This window comes from Aristolochia californica, unplaced genomic scaffold (genome assembly GCF_029961685.1).
Source record: "Aristolochia californica isolate CCGP_79_NKW_82.1479 unplaced genomic scaffold, dmAriCali1.0.hap1 SCAF_3, whole genome shotgun sequence".
Taxonomy (NCBI): domain Eukaryota; kingdom Viridiplantae; phylum Streptophyta; class Magnoliopsida; order Piperales; family Aristolochiaceae; genus Aristolochia; species Aristolochia californica.
This window is the reverse complement of record NW_027181992.1, coordinates 14,427,512-14,449,389: the sequence shown is the minus strand read 5'-3', so window position 1 is coordinate 14,449,389 and position 21,878 is coordinate 14,427,512.

Sequence of the window (21,878 nt, the reverse complement as noted above, 5' to 3'; positions counted from 1 at the left end):
ATGAACTCTTGAGTCATGTATCTTCATGTACATGACATGAATTTTGGCGCTCCCTAACGACATCAGGACATGAACTGCGTAATGCGCATGAAGATCATGTCCTGAGTCATGTGCACTAACCCCCCTATATGAAACTACTGTATTAAAATAATACCTCTGAACTTAGGGTTTAGGGCTTAGGGTTTTAACCCTAAAATTTTAACTTAATTACATCAATGCCATCTCTATGAGATGATCCTTAATTTACCATCCTGCCATCCATGTATGTGGGCCTATGGGTATTCTCCTTTGATCCGTGGGCCTTGAGGCCATCTTCTATATCTATTGGTTGCATGGGTCTTCCTTGGTCTTATGGGCTTGGGCCCATCGTCTAATACACTTGGATATGTGAGTCTTCCTTGGTCGTGTGGGCTTGGGCCCTATCTTCCAACACTCCCCCTCAAGTTGGGGGTGAGAGAACAACATGAACTTCCAACTTGTTGCAAATGATGTATAAATTTTTTTTTTTGTTTTTGTATAATATGCCTTCATCTTCCAACATTCCCCCTCATATTGGTGCTCTCATTCATTAGGCCCAACTGGTATAATATCAGTGAGAGTAAATCACTCTTAGCCGCTAAGATATTGCTCTGAAGTGTCCACCTCCACCACCGTGTCCCTCCACAGGACAATGACTCTCAAGTGGTAGAGTAATATATGATATTAATGGGGGGAAGTAACATAAATATAATAATAAGTTCCCATGTCATGGATTTCCTACCACAAAAATGTGATATTTTTTACAGGGATGAAGGTCCTCCGTCACGGACTTCCAAACACAAATAATTTTGATATTTTTTTTACGGGATGAAGTTCCTCCTTCATGGACTCCCAAACACAAATAATTTTGATATTTTTGACGGGGATGATGGACTCCCAACCACAAATAAATTTGATTTTTTTTACGGGGATGAAGTTCCGCATGGACTCCCAACCACAAATAAATTTGACTTTTTTTACGGGGATGAAGTTCCTCCGTAATGGACTCCCAACTACAAAAAAATTGATATTTTTGACAAGGATGAAGTTCCTCCGTCATGGACTCCCAACTACAAATAATTTTGATATTTTTTACGGGAACAAATAAATAATGGTATGAGGCTACCTCTTCTTCAATAATAATGTCTCATCAAAAGAGACACAATAGCAGCTGCCAAAATGGGCTTGGTCCCATTTAACACATCCCAAAATAATCCTTGTAAAATAACCATGAAATAGTCCGATGCACATATCTAGACCAAATAATATGCTAACCAAGGAATAATCTGTCAATTCATAAAAGATAATAATCCAGCCAGAGAAAAAATTATTGAGTCGCACCAAAAATATGTATAAACTTGGGCACATATATCAAGGCAAAAAATATGTGATCCGAGTCAGGTTGACCCGGACCTGAGTTGACCCGGTCCAGGTTGACCCGAGTTGACTAGGTCTGGCTTGTGCAGGAGCAGTACCCTCTCGTTGCTGGTTCCCTGGCTCGCTGGTCCGAGTTGGCAGAACAGGAACGGGCCAGGGCACTGATTTAAGTTTCCTAACTTAGGAAACTTGAATAAGGCAACAATGCCTTCTTCCTCACGCGAAGAGACGGAAAACATGTGATGCAGCCAAGAAAGTTTCGGCTTCCAACCAGAGAAGAAAGATACAAAACTTTATAAACCAAGACATCGTCATTAGACGACATCTTTCCACACAACAAGTTTCTGAAATGGAGGGAGTAGCAACGGATATCTCGGCTGAAACGAAGCTCGATGGAAACAGAGCTCGGATCTGCTGGAGGAAGCTTTTTGATAGCAATGTAAAGCCCAAAAGAGTTCCTCCAAAACGGAAATAATTCTGGCGCAAGCTTCCAATAGAGTGGTTGTGGTGGGCGGAGCATAAATAGTCAGTGAAGTTAAGCAAGGTTCCCTGCACACAGGTCAGACCACCAGGGTTCGCCTCTCCCGTCCCCATTAACAAGCGGTTGTCAGTCTCCCTGCGACCGACTTCTCCTATCGCTGACCAGACGCGGCACCATTGTAGCTACAGGTATTTTGGTGGCGCGGTGTTTGACATTCTGCTTTTGATGACCTTCACGTCGTCTGTCTATCTCGTTGCTCTCATCGCCTTCACAAACAAGGCTTATGCGGAACAAGATCTGTTGTCGCCCTTATGATCCGTGTAATTGCTATCTTCTCATTATACTTATGGAAGCAGTGTCAGCTTTCTCATTCTGAAGCAAAGGGAAGACAATGACTAATCCCAGAGGCAGACACTCTACCAATCATTAGCAACGGGAAGAAATTTGTAGACTGCTAGCGTGAAGAAGGAGGATCAGATGAATTGGATCAGAGCAACAAGAGTTGTTTGGATCATGAGTTATCAAAGGAGATAGAATAATCTATATAACAAAGAATAATCAACCAAAGGAATAAAACTAGTAATATGAGCAAGGAAAGCAATACGATTCAACGAAAGGAAGCAAAACAAAAACTATGCACGTGTATTAAGAGATAAAAAAAATTCTAACAACGGACGAGAATGAACTTTGAAAACCCATAGTCGGAGTCCTGAAAATCAAAGTTCTGATACCATGTTGATTTTCAGGACTCCATGGATTTAGCTCATGGAGAAAAAGGTGAGAAACCCATTGGGAGAAAACTGGAGGAAGAAGGGTTATGGACTTGATGATTTGTAACCCTCCCCCTAAAGCTCTATTTATAGATTTATGAAACTACTGTATTACAATAATACCCCTGAACTTAGGGTTTTAACCCTGAAACTTTAACTTAATTACATCAATGCCATGTCTATGAGATGACCCTTTATTTACCCTCCTACCATCCATGTATGTGGGCCTATGGGCCTTCTCCTTGATCTGTGGGCCTTGAGCCCATCTTCTTTATCTCTTGGTTGCATGGGTCTTCCTTGGTGTTATGGGCTTGGGCCCATCGTCTAATACTCTTGAATATGGAGTCTTCCTTGGTCGTGTGGGCTTGGGCCCTGTTTTCCAATAATCTTGACTTAACGTGAATCAAGAATTCAAGAAGATGGAAAAAAATGAAACCGTAAAGAGAGAATATGAAAAAAAATCTAGATTTTACCTATATATACATGGCAGAACTCCTTCTATAAACAACTTATTGAATGGATGACATTAGTACTTTAATAGAGATTCTAACCCCCATGCTCTGATACCATGTAGAAGTTAGGACTCCATGAAAATGACTATAGGTTAACATGGATGAAGAAAGAGAGAAGAGAGAGAGAGAGGGAGAAAGGAGAAGGATGTTAGAGAAGAGAGTTTATATTAAGGGAAGGAAAGAATGCGTCAAAGGAGAAGAGAGGATGGTTGGACGATTTCTCAAAGAGAGAAGGCAAATGCCTTACCTCTTAGCCAATGCTCTTATTTATAGTGTTACAAAGACCTTAGGGTTACAACTCAATAGATTGAAAGACATACTCAAACAATGTATTTACATCTTCATGTCATCCTTATGGAGTATACCATAAATAGCCACTTTGCCACTCTTTTGACTTGTGGGCTTCTAGCCTTGAGCTTGTGGGCTTGAGCCCATCTTTCAACAAACTATAAAACACATTGTCAAGTGATGAACATATGTTGTTATGCATATTTGTTTCAAACAATTTCTTCATTTAGAATCTATTAATGATGATGATGTATTAAAAATCTATTAGGGATGAAATTAAAGTCTTTCGTCATTAAAATTTTCTATCAAAAAAAGTTGTTGTCATTGTCAAAAATTTTATTGATGAAGATATCTTCTAGTCTTTAAAAGATCAAAAACATTTCACCTTTATAACTATTTAACTAGTAAACTTTGACTATTGTTGTAAAAAAACTTGAAATGATGAATTGCTTTCTTTTTCAATTTTTTGTGGCAAACTTTTATATTTGTCACTAAAATATCTTGCAAATGGACTGGATTGAAATTTTTGCCACAATATTTTTGATGAAGCACTAAGTTTTTAAGAAATTGTTTTTTCAAAAAACTTTTTTTCTGTTCTTTGCGATTTCTTCATGTTATATCATATGTTATTTCTATCTTTTAAAAGGTATAGTGTGGATGTGCTTCTTGTCGATTGACTTGTCTGGGTCTTTCTATACTTTTTAGTTATTCATTGGGCATGCATGACATTGTAGTACAGGAAATATGGAGGTGGACCAATAAAACTAGAAGTGGCATCAAACCGATCTGCTTTGCGAATAGCTTAAGCTCGGCTCAGATTTGGCTTGGTTCGGCTCAATTCTAAAATATTTTGAACCGAGTTCGAACAACGGTTCGTGCTCATTTAAGTAACTGAGCCGTACTCGAGTGAGCTGCGGTGAGGTTCGTGATCTTGCGAGACGGCTTGGTTACGAAATAAATCCCCTTTCGCCATTTGAGACTCAACAACAACAAGAGGGGAGCTTCGTTTTCACTTTCAATTTTGATTTTGAACTCTTTCGAAATCAAAACTCTCAGTTTTAGAAACTCTCTTTCGAAACTTTCGAGAGCAAAATAGGTGATGCATGCAACCCTTACGATGATGATCGCCGATTTTTGTCCTCGATAGACCTCTTTCTACCCTATCCCTCAACCGGCTCTAACCGACTTCTGCTGTTCACGATGGAAGAAATTTGAAGAAGTCCATCAATAAACAAACAAGACATCATAAGAAAAAAAAAGTGCAATTCAGCATTGAATATTTTCTTATCGAAAACAGAAATTAGGCAATTTCAACACAAAAAAAGTGATACCATAGTACCATTTTCCCTAGTATTTTCTGAATAAAATAAAAAAAAATATTCCATAGAACTAACCTCTGACAGTGGAGAGGACAAAGGTGGAGCAAAGAGCATAGAACAACAAAAAAGCCAAGAAGCACCAAAGGAGCCTGTTCCCGGAAAGAAGGTGCTGTCACTCCCGTCTCTTCCGATCCTTCATGCTTCCCTCTTCCTCCCCCGAAATCAATCACTACAACCCCCACCTCCACCTCAACAAACTCATTCATCCAAAGAAAACAGAAAACCAGCTGTGAATTCCAAGTTTTGGTGATGCGATGTTCCCTCATCTTATAAGCAAAAGAGTCGATGAAGCCACTTTGGACAAGGTTTAATGGTATAGCGGTAAACCGTGCTTTTAAGGGAAATTTTATATAGTCAACAAATAAGCTGGCCCCTTAAAAGCTGCCAGCATAGCGGACATTTGAGTTTGTCACTCGTGTTACATTTTTTACTTGTTATTTGACAGATTAGTTTGGGTTAAGTTATAGAAACCTCATGTCCAGATGAGCTTCTCCATATCTGGGTCTTACCTTCGGTTTTGTAGCCCTACCTAGTGCTTTGCATATTAGAAGGGGCCTACCTAGCCCTACCTAGTGCTTGCAAAAGGACTTGCAATGATATTTTTGCCACAAAATGTTTTCGGATGAAGAACTTTTTTTGACATATTTTTTTCAAAGAACACTTTGTTTTTTTCAAAGAACAATTTTTTTTTTGTAATTTGTTGTTCGTTGCCTGTTCTTTAGCATTTCTTCATGTTATATCATATGTTACTTCTATCTTTTAGAAAGTATAGTGTGAATATGGTTCTTGGCGGTTGGCTTCTCCGTGTCTTTCTCTACTTGGCTGTGTTTTCAGTTATTCATTGGGCATGCCTGACATGATAGTACAGGAAATATGGAGGTGGACCGGTAAAACACCTGTGAGTTTTTTAGGCACCCGGGACCGAAAACATAATTGGACCATGAAAATGTACAAGTTGAGTTGGGTCTGCTCGGTTTTCATAGATTTAATGTTAGTATCTCGGCAGTAAAGAAATCCTGCTGGGTCTGAAACGGAGGCGAGTGGGCGGGATTGATCACATTTGGTCCTATTTTAGAAGCACGGAAATTTGCCATTTCTATTTGTTGTTTCTACACATCCAAAATGAGACGCAGAAGCAATTTGTCTCGTAATGGGTTCTCAAGTTTGGCCACCAGCCAGCCAAGCAAAAATTATGGTGTTCCCACTCCTATTTGGAGAAGGTTAGCTGTCCAGACCCTCTGGGCATGGCTTGCCAGCTAAACTTTTGCTTGAAAATTAATGGCTTACTTTAAAATCACGTCTTTCCGTTTGAAATTGTTAAACGACTTCCTACAAAAACACAGTTTTCTCTTCTACTGCTTAAAACAGATACAGGCACTATACAAGACGAAGAGATGGCTCTAACGAGAGCAATATTCGTTGTGTTGCTGCTTTGCCTTACGTTTGAGTATGAGATTGCTCATGCCAAGCTTTGGATCGTTGGCGACGAAGCTGGTTGGGATTACAACGTCTCTCCGTGGCCTCTCAACAAGGACATCAAGCCCAAGGATCAGCTCCGTATGCATACTTTTGTTCTCTAGCTCTTTCAAGTTTCATCTGTTTATGGATTAATTTTGATTTTTTCCCATAACGAGTTATATTTGGTTCTGCCAGTATTCCAGTACGATCCCAGAGACCATGATGTTGCGGTAGTTCCTGAAGCATATTACGAAGCTTGCAAGATAGAAAGAAATCAGTCGGCAATCTTTTACAGAACTGGGAATGATACTATCACTCTTGCTTCGGGTGGGAACTTTTTCATTAGCAGTGTTTTGGACGATTGCCAGAATGGCATCCAAATGGCTGTCTACACATGAAAGAATAGGCCATTCAAAACCTTATTATCTTGATTTGTCAACTTTTTCTGGTTTCTTTTTTTGAGAGAAAAGAGATAATGTCCCTTCTTTGCATGATTTTCCTATGCTAAATAAAGAGAATAATTTGCGTGACGAATAATTATCTATATTCTGTGCTATATATATTAAGACCAGTTCGGCAACGAGGAGGAAGAAACAGTGGCATGCATTCTCCATAAAAATTAATTATCTCTCCTCTGCTTTTTACCGTGTCACTGAGGTTTCAATTCTCTTCTTTGGCTCTTTCTCGCTGTTCATGATTTCATTTAATAATCATCTTTGGCTGTTTATGATTTTTTTTTATCCTTTTTCAGAAGCCAAATATATTAAAAACCCAACATCTCTGTTCGAAAATTTAAATCTTACTTTACAGAATTCTGCATAACAAACCAACAGTTTGCTAAGAGAACCCCTGTACGAGAATCCAATCCAAATATGTTGAGCATAACCAAAAAGAGACACTTAAGAGCTAGGGGTTCCAATTTATTTCTCAATGGCTTATGGAGATGAACAAAGGCTACACACCCGAAAACTCTAGGTGGCAGATTCGGCACATCATGTGAACTTATAGTTTCATGAAGTACACTCAAGGGAGTCTTAAATAGTAACACACTTGAGGGTATTTGGTTGATAAGATAAGTTGCAGTTGTGTTGGCTTCACCCCAATAACTAGCCGACATATGAGCTTCAAACAAGGAAACACGAACAACCTCAAGAAGGTGGCAGTTCTTTTGCTCTGCAACCCCATTTTATTGAGGGGTGTATGGACAAGTAGTTTGATGACTAATACCTTGATCATCTAGATATTCTTTCAAACCTTGATTAACAAATTCTCCACCATTGTCACTACGGAGAGTTTGTATTGTAGAATGGTACTAAGTGGCTATCATTTTGTGAAATTGTTTGAATAGTGAACTAACTTCACTTTTTGAGTTCATTAAGCCAATCCAAGTCATCTGGGTGTGATCATCAATAAAAGAAACAAACCACCGGTTATCACTCAGATAAGCTATATTTGTTGGACCCTATACATCAGAGTGGATAATCATAAAAGGGTGTTGGACTCCTATTCATGCTTATTTGAAATGGAACACGATGGCTTTTAGCCAATTCACATACCTCACACTTAAAATCTGAAACAGATAATCTAGCAAATAGTTTTGGAAACATTTTCTTTAAATAACCAAAAGATGAGTGACCCAACCTTTTATGCCATAACCAAATCTCATTTTCTGTAGATTTATTACCGGAGAATGCTTGAGCTAACTGATGAGAACTCTTTGGCTTCATATCAAGGTAATAGAGTTTTCCCCTTCTAGTACCATAACCAATTGTCTTCCGAGTTCAAATGTCCTTGAACACACAATGGTTAGGCCAAAAAATCACAATACAATGCAAAATGCGAGTTATTTGAGCCACTAATAATAAATTATGATTGAGGGTCGGAACAACTAATACAGAATCAAGACTCAGATGTTCAGAGAGGGTGATGGAACCTTCTCCAATAACGTGAGAGGGTGTACCATTTTGTGTAGATACGATATGTTGTTCAGATGGTTTAATAATTTCAACATGATGATTATTATGGTCCATAACCATGGACCTCGTGACTCGACGAAGGGAGAGATTGTCAAGAGGAGTAGGGGGTGAAACAGGGCGGCCTATCTTGCCTGGGCGCCCTATGTTGGCGAGAATGAATGGAAGAAGGGATGGATTGAGGGAATGAGATCATGCTCGTCAAGGGGAGACCTGTACCCTTGGGTTCATCAAGGAGAACGCCGATCCTAGAGTTAGTTGGAGGAGAACACCGATCCTTTTCTGAATGACATTCTACTTGCTTCCATTCAATTCTGTGAGCCCACTTAAATGCTAATCACGCCAAAGAATCCGACTTATAGTTTTACAAGAATGCCATCGCTGGTTCTACATTTTGCCACATAATTAAATAAAGTAATTTATTAATGCTAAGGTACTTGAATGTCCTTCTGAGTTACCCACTCACCCATGTCTCCTCTGGATGACTCGTCCCGCTATGGAGTCCACAACATCACTCCCCCCTTAGCGAAAGAGCTTGTCCTCAAGCTCGAAGGTAGGGTAGGCTAGATGAAATACGTCAAAATCCTCCCAAGTGGCCTCCGTAGAATTTGTGTGGGTCCACTAAACTAGTACTTCTCTCCTATTCTGATTTTGTCGAGCACCCAAATTTTTTGTCGGAGTGAGACAAACTTTGTCGTCCTCAATCGGGGGGTAAAGAGGAAATGGAGGGTGGTTCTGGTCCTTTGAATTTCTTGAGGAGAGAGACATGAAAAACATTGTGAAGCTTGGACTCTGGAGGAAGCTGCACTTATAGGTGACCTGGCCAACTCTCTGGATAATGTTGAAGGGCCAAAAATATTTAGGAACAGGCTTGTGCCGATTTCCCACAATTGAGTTTTGACAGTCAGACTGTAGATGGAGTCACACTATATAACCCAGATTGTATATAACATCATGGTGGCCCTAATCATAATAGGCTTTCATGCGTGCTTGAGCTTTCCTAAGTCGTTCGACAACATATTCCGGCAATTGATCCCAATCCATAAGAGCTTGGTCAACTGCCTCCACTTTGGTCGAACCCTGAACATAAGAAAGAAAACGAGGGGGATCCCTACCATATAATATAAGGAATGGTGTCTCCAGTAAGGCCATGTGGAAGGAGGTATTGTAGCAATACTGCGCCCAAGGAATGCATTCCACCCACCGTTTAGGACTGTCTCCCACAAAACACCATAAATACATTTCAATGGTACAATTCACTACCTCTGTTTGGCCATTTGGTTGAGGGTGATAAGTGGAGGAACATTTTAGTTTGGTCCCACATGACCTAAAAAGGTCTCTCCTGAAGTGGCTTGTAAAGACTACATCCCGATCACCTACAATGGATTCCGGAATGCCGTGAAGGCGAACAATATTGGAGAAGAACACCTGTGCTACGGTCACCGCTGTGTAAGGGTTCTGTAATGGAATGAAGTGTGCATATTTTGAAAATCTGTCGGCCACCACAAAAAGAATAGCCTTCCCCCGATGACTTAGGAAGGCCCTCAATGAAATCCATAGAAATGTCCAACCAAACCTGTGTGGGAAGTTCGAGTGGTTGCAGCACCCCCTCATTATCTGCCTTTTTCCTCTGACACACTTGACAAGCAGCAGCCACATACATTGCAATTGTGAATTTCATACCTTCCCAATAAAAATCCCCGCGAATCCGCTGTAATGTTAAGCACCTAGCCAATACTACCCTAAAAATTGGCCTTTTAGGAGCGGAAGGCATAGGCACTTAACCCCAGGACCATAACAATGCACTCACCTTCACGAGCCGACGTCCACGACGGCCCAGCTATCAACGCATGGGCCCACAGTAACGGCTTAACACATAGCGATGAGGTCCACTATTACATGGTCACCTGCGTCTGGGTCGACGCGATAGCCCACGCCGGGAGTCGAACTCGTGACGTAGTGCCTGCTCTGATACCAAATTGTTATGGTCCCTGACCATGGACCTCTTGACTCGACGAAGGGAGAGATTGTTAAGAGGAGCAAGGGGTGAAACGAGGATGAACTGTCTTTTTTGGGCACCCTATGTTTGCGAGAATGAATGGAAGAAGGGATGGATTGAGGGAATGAGATCGGGCTCGTCATGGGGAGACCTGTACCCTTGGGTGCATCAAGGAGAACGCCGATCCTAGGGTTCATTGGAAGAGAACACCGATCATTTTCTGAATGAAATTCTACTTGCCTTCATTCAATTTTGTGAGCCCACATAAAGGCTAATCACGCCAAAGAATCCGACTTATAGTTTTACAAGAATACCATAGCTGGCTCAAAATTTCACACATAATTAAATAAAGTAAATTTATAAATGCTAAGGTACTTGAATGTCCTTCTGAGTTACTAACTCACCCGTGTAGCCTCTGGATGACTCGTCCCGCTATGAAGTCCACAACAGTGATTGTCAAAGGTCATATGATCAGTAGCACCAGAATCTATCATCTATTCACTATTTCTACTAGGAGTGGAAGTATTAGAAACCTTACCAAATGTAGCAGAGGTGGAGGGTTCTGCTACAGCAACAGAAGCATGATTATTTGGTTTAGTGTTTCGTTTGCGAGGCCCTTTAGTAGGATCCCACCATTCTAGATACCCTATAAGTTCATAACATCTTGACTTTGTATGCCCAGTCTCACCACAGTGAGTAAAAATATGCTTTGGTTTTGATTCCTTCGACATGATGCAAGAATATCGGTAGATCGGTGCTGATCACCCAAAAATTATTGGTCCAGTCCACTTTCTGTTCGTTGGGTTGACCCGGTTTGGGTCTCTGATTTCTGTTCGGCCAGAGAACTTGTCTGGTCCGCTTTCTGAATAAAGTATTTTGGTCCGGTCCGCCAATGGGTTGATCCAGGTTGGGTATCTATTTTCGGTCGGTCAGAAAAGTGGACTAGGTCTCTGTTTCCGGTCGGGTTCGAGAAGTTGTCGTGACCTGCCAGAAAAATAAAAAGCGGGACCAAAGTTAACGGAAGCAAATTTTTTTTCGTACCTTCATCTTTTTCATCGACGGTATGGCTTCTCCTTCACCAGCAACGTTCGGGCTGGCCGTATGCTAGAAGGCCGAGCGATGGCTCGGCTTCAGTCGTCAGCGTCGTCCGGACGGTCCGCCGGAGTGGGGGCTACGACAGAGATAAATCGAGCTTGAAACGTTGGTGCGGCTCTTCGTCTTCTACGTCGGTGACACTGGTGCCGATCGCTGGAACGAAGTTCAGCGGCGGGTCATTAACGAATATTGGGAGTTTGGGAGGGGGCAGTTTTGTGTTAGAACGACGACCGAATAGAAACACAAACAACGTCTTCTTCGGTCACAGAGTAGACCTGCATTGTTTTTTTTTCGATGACAGAGTTGCAACTCTATTCTTCGGCTACGGGAGAGACTATGGGACAAAGCTTTCACTCTGTTCTACGGTGACGAGAAGGAGAGGGAACAGGAATCTCCTGCTCTAATACCAAGTCAAAAATAATACTTCAATTTTAGTCATATTTTCTCATTCACATCATCGGCTTAAATAGCCTTTTTACAAAATAAACATGGAAAAACTATGAGTGATTACCGGGATTACACAATCACCGGATTCACAGAATATTTACATGATTTCTCCTTAAGGGAAGAAATCTCAGATTAAATCTTAACAAAAAACAATTCGAGTATTCTCATTACAAACAACTCTAGTTGTTGATACCTAAGGAGCAACAAATTGGAAACAGATGGAAAAAGCTTCTTCAGGATTTTTCTTTTTCAAAACCTAGATTAACTTTAAATTTCTTCGACCGTTCAATACCCACCTGAAGTTTAAATCTTTTCTTCTGAGGCTGAGTCCAATTATCCAATTCAAATAATTATTTTTAGAACAAGATGCCAATTAAATGCTCCACAAGCTTGGTCACAAAATATTTACATGCCAAAACTTGTTAAAGCTTGATCAATGCAGAATGTTTTAGCCAACAAGTCCATATTTTTCACCTAACTTATAACATAGATATTATATAGAACCCAACTTTCATAGGACTCTCTTTTGTTAGCCGCTATGGCTTCATTTGATAGAAACTTACATAAAAACCAATAATGATAATGAAAAAAAGATCTTTTGAAAATAATTTCCAAGTAAAAGATGGTGTTATATCTTATCCTAACCAGAATGGAGATGGCCCATAAACTTATTACTCAATCTATTTCTTTTAATTTGTTAATTGCATACCACAAAAAAAGATTTTATAGTCTTTGCCCAAAATAGTGATTGCTCTATGATTTCATCTAAATGAGAATGAGTCACTTATCACATAGAAGAACTATAGTCTATCCCCAAAATGAAGCTCAATCATATGATGTTATCACAATCTAAACTCACAAGTAATGTTGTCAACAACTTCGATATTTAAAAGTAGAGGCCGTGAACGAGGGGGGCATCCGTGAACTTCTCTAATGTTTCCTATTCCAAGTACTTCATTACATTTGTTGATGATTTTTCTTAGGTTACATGGTTATTCTTACTGGAAAGATAGAATTGAAAATATTACCTATTTTCAAGTCTTTTTGTGCCATGATGTCTACTAAGTTCTTGACAACCTTGAAGATCTTCCACTAAGATAATGCTAGGGAATGTATGTATAGAGGTTTTCAATCCTTCTATAGAGATAAAGGAACCTCTTGTATTTACAATCACAACAAAATGGGGTGGTTGAAAGAAAAAATTGACACCTTCTTGAGGTTGCTCGTACTCTACTACACCATATGTATATGCCTTCTATAGGCCACATGCAATCCTTACTTCTAGTTTTCTTATTAACAGGTTGCCTTCCTCGGTAATCGATAATAAGACACCATACTCCCATCTATTTCCTGGTGATGAGATGTTTCTATTCCATTGAGAGTCTTATAGTATACTTGTTTTGTTCATGTTACATCCCACATACTTCAAAATTGGATCCCAGAGCAATTAAATGTATCTTTTTGGGCTACTATCATACTCATAAAGGATATGTGTGTTACAATCATTCTCTCAAGAAGATGTTTGTTTCTAGTGATGTAACATTCTTTGAAGAGAAAGCCTTTTATTCATCCACCAATGTCCCACCTAGTTTCTCTGCAGCCAATGAGTTTCCTAAATCTATTATGTCGATTGATGACTCAATAGTTCATGGCCATGAGCACGTACTTGCTCCACCCCCTAGGGCATGCACACAACCATCTACCTTTCACTCCGTTGCTCATTTTTCATCCACCCATCGGTTATCCCTATCTTGCTTTCAGTTTCTTACCTCTATTTCTTATGTTTCTATTCCTCAGTCTTATTAGGAGACCCTACAACATGTTATGGTCCCAGATCTGACACATGATTTGTAGGGAGGAAGAAGAGGAAGGCGAAGATCAAGCCAAAGGGAAGCTTGGAAACCCAAGTTAGTTAAGGAGAACGCACACCCCTAAGCTCGTAGAGGAGAACTCAAAACCTTGTTTAACCTAAAATCAATGTTTCTCTTTCTCATTACTCTTACACCTTAAATAGGGTTCACCATTACAGGGTTTAAGATAAAATATTATAAAAATACCCCTATAAATGAAATATTCTACAAATACCCATGTGGCCTAAAACTGAAATAAAATAAAGTAAATTATTTTCTTCATTGGCTCTTTCTCGCTGTTCATGATTTCATTTAATAATGATTTTTTATCCTTTTTCAGAAGCCAAATATATTAAAAACCCAACATCTCAGTTCAAAAATTTAAATCTTATTTTTCAGAATTCTGCATAACAAACCAACAGTTTCCTAAACGTAAGAGATCCCCTGGAAGGGAAACAAATCCTTACCCAATCTTTTTTTCTTCTTTCCTACTAAAGTGTCTTTGCAACTGGCAATCTCCTTGAGCCATTTTTCTAGGCATTAGGGAACAATGATCTAACTAGCCAATGATCACCTTCTCCGTAAAGGTTTATATGAAAGTAGTTGTTCACAAGAGCAGAAAACTTTATCCAAATGTTTTCAGAAGGACTGTAAAAAATTTGAGAATAATACTTCAATTTCAGTCATATTTTCTCATTCACGTCATCGGCTTAAATAGCCATTTTACAGAATATACATAAAAGAATTATGAGTAATTAATGGGATTACACAACCACCGGATTTACAGAATATTTACATGATTTCTCCTTAAGGGAAGAAATCTCAGAGTAAATCTTAACACTCCCCCTCAAGTTGGTGCATAGATATCACTCATACCCAACTTGTCAAGACAATTGTTAAAAGTTCGGTAAGACACTGCCTTGGTTAGCACATCGGCAAGTTGATCCTCATATCGAACATGAGGGACTTCAATGATTCTTGCTTCTAACTTTTCTTTAATAAAGTGTCTATCAACTCCAACATGTTTAGTTCTATCATGCTGGACTGGGTTGTGGGCAATATCACATGCTGCCTTACTGTCATAGTATAATTTCATAGGACTTGTCTGCTCAATATGTAGTTCTTGTATCAAAATTTTTATCCATAATAATTCACATATTGCCTTGGCCATTCCCCTATATTCGGCTTCAGCTGACGGTCTAGCCACCACCTCTTGTTTCTTACTTCTCCAAGTGACCAAATTTTCACCTACAAATGTAAAGGATCCAGATGTAGACCGTCGATCCTCTATTGATCCAGCCCAATCGGCATCAGTATAACCTTCAATTTCATGTCACCTCCCTCTTTAAATAAAATTCCTTTCCTTAGAGATGATTTCAAGTAGCGCAGGATACCGTTGATGGCATTCATATGTTCTTCACTTGGAGAGTGCATAAATTGACTAACCACACTTAGTACATAAGCTAAGTCTGGTTTGGTTTGGCAAGATACATTAACCTCCCAACTAGTCTCTGATAATGTTCCTTCTTAGCAGGGACTTGATCTGAATGTGTTCCCAGTTTCAAATTTTCTTCCATTGGAGTACTGATTGGACAACATGCTGTCATACAAATTTTCTTCAATAAATCCAAAGCATATTTTCGTTAAGATAAAAAATTCCCTTCTTAAATCTTGATGCTTCTATACCTAGAAAATATTTTTAAGTAGCCAAGATCTTTCATTTCAAACTCTCTAGCAAGATGACTTTGCAATGCTTTCTTTTCTTCTGGATCATTCCAATTTATTTCTCAATGGCTTATGGAGATGAACAAAGGCTACACACCAAAAAAGTCTAGGTGGCAGATTCAGCACAGCAAGTAAACTTATACTTTCATGAAGTACACTCAAGGGAGTCTTAAATTGTAACACCCTCAAGGGTATTTAGTTGATAAGATAAGTTGTAGTTGTGATGGCTTCCCTTCAATAACTAGCCGACATACGAGATTCAAACAAGGAAACACAAACAATCTCAAGAAGGTGGCCGTTCTTTCACTCTGCAACCCCATTTTGCTGAGCGGTGTATGGACAAGTAGTTTGATGACTAATACCATGATCATCTAGATATTCTTTCAAACCTTGATTAACAAATTCTCCACCATTGTCACTACCGAGAGTTTGTATTGTAGAATGGTATGAAGTGGCTATCATTTTGTGAAATTGTTTGAATAGTGAACTAACTTCACTTTTTGATTTCATTTAGCCAATCCAAGTCATCCGGGTGTGATCATCAATAAAGCAAACAAACCACCATTTATCACTAAGATATGCTCTATTTGTTGGACCCCATACATTAGAGTGGATAATCGTAAAGGGTGTTGGACTCCTATTCTTGCTTATTTGAAATGGAACACGAGGCTTTTAGCCAATTCACATACCTCATACTTAAAATCTGAAATAGATAATCTAGCAAAAAGTTTTGGAAATAGTTTCTTTAAATAACCAAAAGATGAGTGACCCAACCTTTTATGCCATAACCAAATCTCATTTTCTGCACGTTAAGTCACGAAGAATGCTTGAACTAACTGATGAGAACTCTTTGGCTTCAGATCAAGGTAATAGAGTTTCCACCTTCTAGTACCATAACCAATTATCTTTCGAGTTCGAATGTCCTTGGACACACAATAGTTAGGCCAAAAAATACAATACAATGCAAAGTGCGAGTTATTTGAGCCACTGATAATAAATTATGATTGAGGGTTGGAACAACTAATACAGAATCAAGACTTAGATATTCTGTGAGGTTTATGGAACCTTCACCAATAACGTAAGAGGGAGTACCATTTTCTATAGATACGATATGTTGTTCAGATGGTTTCATAATTTCAACATAATGATTGTTATGGTCCCTGACCATGGACCTTGTCACTTGACGAAGGGAGAGATCGTCAAGAGGAGTAGGGGATGAAACAGGGTGGCCTGTCTTGCCTAGGCACCCTATGTAGGCGAGAATGAATGGAAGAAGGGGTGGATTGAGGGACTAAGATCAGGCTCGTCAAGGGGAGACATGTACCCATGGGTTCATCAAGGAGAAAGACGATCCTAGGGTTCATTGGAGGAGAACACCAATCTTTTTCTGAATGACATTCTACTTGCCTTCATTCAATTCCATGAGCCCACTTAAAGGCTAATCACGCCAAAGAATCCAACTTATAGTTTTACAAGAATGCCATCATTGGCTCTACATTTTACCACATAATTAAATAAAGTAAATTTATAAGTGCTAAGGTACTTGAATGTCCTTCTGAGTTACCAACTCACCCATATCGCCTCTAGATGACTCGTCCCGCTATGAAGTCCACAACATCATTCCCCCCTTGTAGAAAGAGCTTGTCCTCAAGCTCGAAGGTAGGGTAGACTTGATGAAATATGTAAAAATCCTCCCAATTGGCCTCCGTGGCATCTGTGTACGTCCACTGAACTAGTACTTCTCTCCTATTCTGATTTTGTCGAGCGCCCAAATTTTTTGTCGAAGTGAGAGAAAATTTGTCGTCCTCAATCGAGGGTAAAGAGGAAATGGAGGGTGGTTCTGGTCCTTTGAATGGCTTGAGGAGAGAGAAATGAAAAATATTGTGAAGCTTGGACTCTGGAGGAAGTTGCAGCTTATAGGCTACCTAGCCAACTATCTAGATAATGTTGAAGGGCCCAAAATATTTGGGAGAAAGGTTGTGCCGATTGCCCACAATTGAATTTTTACAGTAAGACTATAGACGAAGCCACACTATATCACCCACATTGTATATAACATCGCGGTGGCCCTGATCATAATAGACTTTCATGCGTGCTTGAGCTTTCCTAAGTCGTTCGACAACATATTTCAGCAAATGATCCCAATCCATAAGAGCTTGGTCAACTGCCTCCACTCTAGTTGAACCCTGAACATAAGAAAGAAAATGAGGGGGATCCTTGCCATATAATATCCGGAATGGTGTCTCTAGTAAGGCCATGTGGAAGGAGGTATTGTAGCAAAACTGCGCCCAAGGAATGCATTCCACCCACCGTTTAGGACTGTCTCCCCCAAAACACCATAAATACATTTCAAAGGTACAATTCACTACCTCCGTCTGGCCATTTGATTGAGGGTGATAAGTGGAGGAATATTTTAGTTTGGCCCTACATGACCTGAAAAGGTCTCTCCTGAAGTGGCTTGTGAAGACTACATCCCGATCACCTACAATGGATTTTGGAATGCCGTGAAGGCGAACAATATTGGAGAAGAACACATGTGCTATGGTTGCCGCTGTGTAAGGGTTCTCTAATGGAAGGAAGTGTGCCTATTTTGAAAATCTGTTGACCACCACAAAAAGAATAGCCTTCCCCCGATGACTAAGGAAGGCCCTCAATGAAATCCATAGAAATGTCCGACCAAACCGGTGTGAGAATTTCGAGTGGTTGCAGCACCCCCACATGATCTACTTTGTTCCTTTGACACACTTGACAAGCAGCCACATACGTTGCAATTGTGGATTTCATACCTTCCCAATAAAAATCTCAGCGAATCCGCTTTAATGTTAAGTACCTAGCCAATACTACCCAAAAGACCGGCCTATTAGGAGCGAAAAACATAGGTACTCAACCCAGGACCATAACATTGCACCCACCTTCATGAGCCGACGTCCACGGCGGCCCAGCTATCAACGCATGGTCCCACCATTGTGGCTTAACACATAGCAACGAGGTCCACTGTTACATGGTCGCCTGCGTCTGGGTTTACACGATCGCCCACGTCGGGAGTCGAACTCGTGATGTAGTGCCTGCTCTGATACCAAATTGTTATGGTCCTTGACCATGGACCTCGTCACTCGATGAAGGAAGAGATCGTCAAGAGGAGCAGAGGCTGAAATAGGGTGGCCCGTCCTTCCTGGGCGCCCTATGTTGGCGAGAATGAAAGGAAGAAGGGATGGATTGAGGGAATGAGATCAGGCTCGTCAAGTGGAGACCTGTAACCTTGGGTTCATCTAGGTGAACACCAATCCTAGTGTTCGTGGGAAGAGAATGTTATGCTCTCTAGCCATGGATCTAGTAACTTGGTGAGTCAAATAAGGATCCAGGACTGTTAGAGGGTTTCTTAACACGTTTTTGTGAAAAGAAACTCTCTTTTACTTCCCTCACACGTTACAATTGAAAAGGAGTTTCCTTTTCTCAATTATAGATGCACCAAATCAATCAAGAGACTGTTTAAGGATCCAATTATGAAACCCCACTTTATACCTCACGTCAATGAGTAGGGTTTCTGAATTCATGCAACTACCAATGTTGTTTGTAAAGAAGGTAGTCTATAGTTCTTCTAAACTCGAAAAAGATAGATAAAAATACCTCTTGAAGACCTCCTTCAATCAGCAACTCAAAAACCCCTTTCTTGATGCTAAGGCTCACGCAAAATCTCCTTCCCTCACTACTGGTTCGTGGAAGAGATGGATAACTATTGCAGCTTGGAAGAGAAAGATGATTCCTTTTCCTTTTCCTTCCATGATCTCCTCAAAGACTCCCCAATGGATGTAGAAAACCACTAAGGATAGTTCATGCCAAGAACCCTAGGATAGGGAACCTCGCAAGAACCTAATTACTCTATTTTACTCTAAATCCGAACTTACCTTATTTCTCATTTCTTACCCTTTAAATAGGGTCATTCGCGCCAAGATAGGTTAGGGTTAGGTTTATAAATCTCAACTATTCCCCTACCTTCAAGTCTTATTACATAATCAATCAAATTTGAAATTAAAGCAACATAAGTAATAAAAGTAAAATTAGGTGACTTGGTGAGTCATTGTCTCGTCCTCTGAGTGACTCGGTGTGCTATTGAGTCCATAACAGAGAACACCGATCCTTTTCTAAATGAAATTCTACTTGCCTTCATTCAATTCCATGAGCCCACTTAAAGGCTAATCATACAAAAGAATCTGACGTATAGTTTTACAAGGATGTCATCGCTAGCTTTAAATTTTATCACATAATTAAATAACGCAAATTTATAAATTCTAAGGTACTTGAATGTCCTTTTGAGTTACCAACTCACCCACGTCGTCTCTAGATGACTCGTCCCGCTATGGAGTCCACGACAATGATTGTCAAAGGTCATATGATTAGTAGCACCAAAATCAATTATCCATTCACTATTTCTTCTAGGAGAGGAAGTATTAAAAACCTTAACAGATGTAGCAGAGGTGGAGGGTTCTGCTACTGCAACAGAAGCATGATTATTTGGTTTAGTGTTCCGTTTGCGAGGCGATTTAGTAGGATCCCACCATTCTGGATACCCATTAAGTTCATAACATTTTGACTTTGTATGCCAAGTTTCACCACAGTGAGTAAAAATACACTATGGTTTTGATTCCTTCGACATGATGCAAGAAGATCGGTAGATCGGTGATGATCACCCAAAAAATATTGGTCCAGTCCGCTTTCTGTTCACTAGGTTGACCCGATTTGGGTCTCTGATTTCGGTCTGGTCAGAGAACTAGACCAGTCCGCTTTCTGAATAAATTTTTTCAATCTGGTCTTCCAATGGGTTGACCCGGGTTGGGTACTTGTTTTCGGTTGGTCCGAAAAGTGGTCCAGGCCTCTGTTTTCGGTCCGGTTCAAGAAGTTGTCGCGACCCACCAGAAAAATAAAATGCGGGACCAAATTTAACATAAGCAAATTATTTTTTCATACCTTCATCTTTTTCATCGACAATGCGGCCTCTTCTTAGCCAGCGACGTTCGGGCTGGTGGTATGCTAGAAGGCCGAGCAATGGCTCGGCTTAAGGCGTCGGTGTCGTCCAGACGGTCCACCAGAGTGGGGGCGATGATGGAGATAAATCGAGCTCGAGACGTTGGTTTGGCTCTTCATCTTCTACGTCGGTGACACTGGTGCTGATCACTGGAAGGTGGTTCGGTGGTGGTTCGTTGGTAAATTTTGAGAGTTCGTGTGGCGGTAGTTTTGTGTTACAACGACAGCCGAAGAGAAACGCAAACTGTGTCTTCTTCATTCATGGAGTAGACCTGCTCTGTTTTTTTTTTTCAATGACAAAGTTGCAACTCTAATCTGCGGCTACGGGAGAGACTACGAGACAAAGTTTTCGCTCTATTCTTCGGTGACGAGAAGGAGAAGGAGAAGGATTTTCCTACTCTGATACCAAGTCGAAAATAATACTTCAATTTCAGTCATATTTTCTCATTCACATCATTGGCTTAAATAGCCGTTTTACAAAATAAACATGGAAAAATTATGAGTGATTAACGGGATTATACAATCACTGGATTTACAGAATATTTATATGATTTCTCATTAAGGGAAGAAATCTCAAAGTAAATCTTAACAAAAAACAATTAGAGTATTCTCATTACAAACAACTCCAGTTGTTAATACCTAAGGAGCAACAACTTGTTAAAGCTTGATCAATGCAGAATGCTTTAGCCAAAAAGTCCATATTTTTCACCTAACTTATAACATAGATATTATATAGAACCCAACTTTCATAGGACTCTCTTTTGTTAGCCGTTATGGCTTCATTTGATAGAAAATTACATAAAAACCAATAATGATAAGGAAATAAAGAGCTTTTGAAAATAATTTCCAAGTAAAAGATGGTGTTATATCTTATCTTAAATAGAATGGAGATGGCCCATAAACTTATTACTCAATCTATTTCTTTTAATTTGTTAATTGCATACCAGACAAAAAGATTTTATTGTCTTTGCCGAAAACAGTGATCGTTCTTTGATTTCATCTAAATGTGAATGAGTCACATATTGCATAGAAGAACTATAGTCTGTCCCCAAAATGAAGCTCAATCACACGATGTTATCACAATCTAAGCTCACACTTAATGTTGCCAACAACTTCGATATTTAAAGGTAGAGGCCATGAACTTCTCTAATGTTTCTATTCCAAGTACTTCATTACATTTTTTGATGATTTTTCTCCGGTTACATGGTAATTCTTACTGGAAAGATAGAATAAAAAATATTACCTATTTTCAAGTCTTTTTGTGCCATGATGTCTACTCAGTTCTTGACTATCTTGAAGATCTTCCACTAAGACAATGCAAGGGAATGTATGTACAAAGATTTTCAATCCTTCTATAGAGATAAAGGAACCTCTTGTGTCTACAATCACAACAAAATGGAGTAGTTGAAAGAAAGAATTGACACCTTCTTGAGGTTGCTCGTACTCTTCTACACCATATGTATGTGCCTTACTTCTACTGGCCA